Raw genomic sequence first — 6085 nt, forward strand, 5'->3', positions numbered from 1 at the left:
TTCACTAGCTTGCATTGAACATCACCAAGGAATGCTATCTTGCCTATCTCAAGAAGCAAAAAGTTAACTTGCACATCTAGCAAAACTTATATTTCAAGAAGTAAGAGTTGCTTTCTTGAACATCTCAAAATTGCTAGCTTGCGGGCCTTAAAATGTAGAAATTTTTTTGCTAGCTTGAATATGGTAAACTTGCTATCATACTACCATGATGATGAGCATACCTTATCTTCATGATTATATTTGAAAAACTATGGCAAAAATCTGTCCGAATGATTAAACATGTTAAAATTATTTTTCGGACTTTTTTTTTATTAAATGATCAAATCACTTGATTGCCATAATACAATTACTTGCCATGATTACATGTTGGAAATTATGTGCTTGAATACAAAAATTTCCATGATAATAAGCATGTTTTACCTTCATGATTATAATTGAATATCTCTAGTAAAACCCTGTCCGAATGTATGAAAGTGTCAAATTTCATTTTTGGATTTTCTTGATCCTAACAATTGGATTTTCTTGATACATTATCCTCTTCCGAATTTAACAAGCATATGTCATATCAAGTTTAATTCATATCATTGATTTTTGACATATGGAATCATCTAGCAAATGCACTTATCATGTGAAAAATATTTTTCGAGAAACATATTTGATGATTCCCTCTTATAAAAGGAAGATATTTTTACATACAAGGGTTTGACTCACTTACATATCTTAATCCTTACAAAAATGAAGTGTGCTTTAATATCTTATCAATTTGAACTTCATATATGGCTTTCCTCCTTCATGTAAAAAGATAACAAATAAAAAGGAAGAAGCAATAAAAGCTATCTCCATGTCATGTTTTCCTCGAGATGTTTGCATAATTGGTATCCTATCACTCACTGTTGGAAAATGACATGAACCAACTTATGGCATCGCACTTATATTTAAAATTTGCTTATATCGGTCTCCTTGTTTTTGATGACAAAGGGGGAGAAATATATAAATTGATACTATGAGTGCCATATTTGAAGAATATGAATAGATGTTATGAATACCATATTATGATGAGATATCAAAAGCAGCATTCATATGAATAGGTGCTATGAATGTCATATCATGTTATGATATCAAGAAATTGAATCGCAATTTTACATGTTGATATCTTACCATTTGATGATAGCAAACTTGCATGATGGTAACAATAGATATTATGTTTTTCATGCAATGAGTTAAAACTTACATCACAAACACTGGATTGTGGTACTTCTCCTTTTTGTTGATGACAAAGGGGGAGAAGTATTTTGATGACATCACATGTTATGCATAAGTTTATGATGACATGTTGCTTAGATTTTTGAATCCAAGAGTTTCTATCTCAACTATGGCATATAGACAGGGGGAGTTAAAGATAACTCCATTATCAATTGATTGTCATCATCAAAAAGGGGGAGATTGTTGAATCTCGGATTTTGATGATGAAGTCAATTGTCATTTGTTGTCTAATCTATGTGTTGAGATAAGTGTGCAGGATTAACTACGATGAAAGTTAGACAAGCAGCAGAAGTTGCGCCGGAGTCAAGTTCATGATCACGTTGGGAGTTCGAGAGTTCGACGGAAGTTCGGACGGTCGTCGGAGGTTCTGCGAGAACAGATCCGAGAAGTCCAGAAGCTTGCAAAGCGAAGCTCATCGGAACTCGCCAAGTGGATCGTCGCAAAGTCCAGGAGTTTGCCGGAAGTCCGCAGGAGCATCACCGAGGGTTCATCGGATGATCGACGGAAGTTCGCCAGAAACTCGCCAGAAGAAGCGATTGACGCACCGAAGCAAAGCTGCAGAAATTGTCTTAGATCTAATCGTAGTTAGCACGTTGATTAAGTTGGAAAATGCGAGGTGATCCCATTAGCTTAATCTTGGGGCAATTGGGCCCCTGAAAGACTGAAATTGGGCCGAATGGAGCTAACCATTCGGACCCTGATTGCACTAGGAGGTGCAACCGCCAAGGCCAGGAGGTGGCACCGCCTGGGCTAAGCCTCCCAGCGAGACTGGGCGGTGCAACCGCCCCAGCCAGGAGGTGGCACCGCCTGAGCTCAGTCTTCGAGCTAGACTGGGCGGTGCAACCTCCCTGACAGAGAGGTGGCACCGCCTGAGCTCGGTCTTCGAGCTCTGGCAGAGAGGTCCAACCGCCTCAGTCAAGAGGTGGCACCGCTTGGGGCTCAGTCTCCGAGCCAGACTCAGGAGGTGCAACCGCCCCTGACACAGAGGTGCAACCGCCTGGGCTCAGTCTTCGAGCTCTGCCAGGCGATGCAACCTCTCCAGTCAGGAGGTGCAACCGCTTGGGCTCAGTCTTCGAGCTCTGCCAGGTGGTGCAACCTCTCCAGTCAAGAGGTGCAACCGCCTGATCCCGGAATTCCGGGATTTGATCGTTTTGAGCTCCAAATTTGAATTGGGTTGGGGCCTATAAATACCCCACCCATTCAACACTGAAAAGATATAGACCTACACTGAATTCTTGATCTTTTCTGTGATTCTAAGAGCTCAAATTTGTGAAAAGTCCTAAAGTTCTCCTCTTTCTGTTCTTCAAGTCTTGAGTTGTAAAGAGAGGAGAGAAAGGTCCTATAAGGGTTGTCTCCTGAGCCCATCAAAAGGAGTGAATCTGTAAAAGGGCAGTTGGCCTTCGCCTATTGAAGGAAAGCCTCTAGTTGACGTCGGTGACCTCGTCGGTGGAGGAAGCCAAAAGTGGAGTAGGTCAAGACTGATCGAACCACTCTAAATCTCTGGTTTGCATTTATTTTGAGCACTTTATCATTACTGCAAACCTCCTACATAGCTACTGCTCTCTACGCCTTTACGAACAAGTTTCTAAGTGTTGATCTTTCCGAATCTGCATTCAGACGTAAATCGATGTTTTCATACATTACAGTTTACGTTTACGTTTTGATTCTGCAAAACTGTCTTCTGCGCTTTTACGAACGAAGTTTCTAAGTTCAGATCCCTTTAAAACTGTGTTTTAGATGTAAACTACTTTTAAACGTAAAACTACGTTTAGACGTAAAACTGCGTTTAGACGCAAACTGCGTTTAGACGTAAAACTACATTTAGACGTAAAACTACGTTTAGAGGCAAATTGCTTTGAGACGTAAAACTACGTTTAGACGTAAAACTGTGTTTAGACGTAAAACTGCGTTTAGACGCAAACTGCACTGCGCTTAGACGCAATCTGATCTTAGACGCAAACTGCGCTTAGACGCAAACTGCGCTTAGACGCAATCTGCATTTAGACGCAAACTGCATTTAGACACAAACTGCGTAAACTGCGTTTAGACGCAAACTGTGTTTATGCTAGTCATAGGTGCCGAGCAAGCCAATCACGTGAGTGATGGCACGTGTGACTTGATACAGAATCTTTTTGCTTATTATATTTTGGCGTATATCACTTTATAATTATTGCATAAATGCATATATATATTGTGATGTCCTTGGATTTGTGCAATGGGAATCGGATCGTGATGAGATCACGATAATGAGATCGATTCACCTTTAAACACATATCCTAAATAATCCCGGTCATAGGTTACTCGAGAGGGACATCGTGATAACCGGATAGACCGGTGTGCTGTATACCCGTCCATATGATGGATGCAACTGGTCTCATAGCTGCTCGTGTAGGGACACTAGGGATACAGTACAGGTGCTCATTGGAGAATGAGTTCACTGATTGATCCGCTTACGGAATGCTGGATGGTTGATGATGCCTTATTGTCAGACAGTGATTCCGTAGTCCTAGTGGTGTATCTGGTCCTTAGACTTGAGACACCAAGGATGTCCTGTATGAGTGCTCCACTCTTTGATACTAGACTTATAGGTTTGGCTGTTCCCAGATCTAGTACAGCTGGTCATTGGGAGTGGTAGTCGACCTTACGAGGGCTATTGAGTGTCAATAGAGGATCATCCACTCTCGGCGTCATGAGAGGAATATCCTATGTGTTCTTGCTCAGACAAATCCCTGGCCAGGGTCATTCGGGTTGAGAGAGAAAGAGTTCTCCGGGAGAATCCGATTAGAGCGAGACTCGAGTAGAAACCGTATGGGTCTGATAGCACCATGCTCGATATACGGTCTCTGGGATATTAGATGGATGAGGGACTATAGGTACATGGTAACTGAGGACAGACAGGTCCAATGGATTGGATTCCCCTGTATCGTCTGGGGACTACGGCGTAGTGGTCTAGCACGTCCGTAGTCGATGAGTCGAGTGAATTATTACAGAGATAATAATTCACTGAGTTAGAAGGAGTTCTGACAGGTATGACTCACGGCCAGCTCGATATTGGGCCTAGAGGGTCACACACATATGGTAGGCATTGCGATGAGTAGAGGTTCGGATATGAGATATCCGACGGAGCCCTTGTCTTATTGGATGCAGATCCAATACCCACTAGGGAAGGACCCATTAGGGTTTGACACGGGATCTCTATAAATAGGAGGGATTCACAGCCTCGTAGGCTAGAGTCTTTGCTTGCCTTTCCTATTCTCCTCTCCCTCTCCACCTCAGAGTAGGCCTGGAGTTTTGAGGAGCGTCGTCGCAACCCTGCTGTGTGGATCACCGCTAGAGAGGAGGACGCTTGACCTCCTTCACCCTCGCCTAAGGATCTGCAAGGAAACAGGGATATACGATCTCCCTAGGTAACACAATCTCTATACGCAGTTTTGTGTTTTGCGGATTTTTGCGCACCAATCTTCGCACGACGACGAACATCTTTTTGGGAATCGGGGATTTTTGTTTTCTTGTTCTTCCGCTGCGCATATGATGTCGCCCCCCAATGATTTCCCAACAGTGGTATCAGAGCTAGGTTGTTCGTGCGAATGATTGGTTTTGAACTGCGTGTATTGTGTTTAGGAAGAATTTTGACGTCAAAATCGTTGACGCAAAAGCGAGGAAGGGCAGCAACAGTTGCTGCCCTCGATCTGCATGCCTGTAGCGGCAGCCGCAGCCGCAGCCAGGCAGCACAGCGCTAGCGCATGCGCAAGCGCTGTGCCTGCACCAGCCGGCCGGCGGTCTGCTTGCAGCATGCTTGCTGCTGGCGGGGCTGGCAACCCACGGGCAGAGGCGCCGCAGGGCAGCGACGCCTGCCGCCGAAAGGAAGCGGCGCCTGCCGCCGCAGGGCAGCGACGCGCGACGCCTGCCGCCGCAGGGCAGCGACGCGCGACGCCTGCCGCCGCAGGGCAGCGACGCCAACCGCCGCTGCTCCCGCGGGCGAAACCCCCCCACAGGGGCGGCCGCCCGGCGGTACAGCACCGCCTGCGGAGGCAGCGGATCCCGAAGGGGGCGCCCACCCGCAGCGGCATCGCCGCCAGCGGGCGTGCCGCCTGCAGGCGAGGGCAGTGCCCTCGCCCCGCCGCACAGGTTGCCGCCGGCAGGGTGGCGGCGGCGGCAGCAGCGAAAGGGGGAAAGGGTATTAGGGTTTTCTGGGCAAAAGACAGTTTTGCCCCTCGGAATTTGAGAAATTCCAGTTTCTGTCTTTTATCCAAATTACGAAAATACCCTTAGGAATTGAGAAATTCCCTATATGTCCCTGATTTCAGAAAATATTAATTAATTAAAAGGTTTAGTTGATTATTATTATTATTATTTAGTAGTCCTACATGATGATGATTATTTATACATGTGATGTATGATGTGTGGACGGATGATCATGGACCGTGTGATGTGTGTATTTGTGATTATTATTATTGAGGTCTGCGAACCTCCATTATATTTCTCGTTTATTGTCGGGCCTGCGTGCCTATGATTAAGTTGTAATCACATGAGGAGGTGTAGCGGGAGCGTGGATGCGATAGCGGGACCCACGAGACGGACGATCGTGATGCATGGAGATGCATCAAGATGTCGACGGAACCGACGAGGACGAGATGGACGATCACAGGGCATGGAGATGTACCGTTGCACACATAGATCTTGATGTGAGTGATTAGGCCTACTGGCTCGGGCCTAATCATATTAGGTTGTGGTCCATGATCATTTGGTGTGATTGCTTATACACATACTAGATATGTATATATATTTGCATGCGATGTAGATATATATTAAATATGTATAT

The sequence above is a fragment of the Musa acuminata genome, chromosome BXJ2-2 (genome assembly GCF_036884655.1).
Source record: "Musa acuminata AAA Group cultivar baxijiao chromosome BXJ2-2, Cavendish_Baxijiao_AAA, whole genome shotgun sequence".
Classification (NCBI taxonomy): Eukaryota; Viridiplantae; Streptophyta; class Magnoliopsida; order Zingiberales; family Musaceae; genus Musa; species Musa acuminata.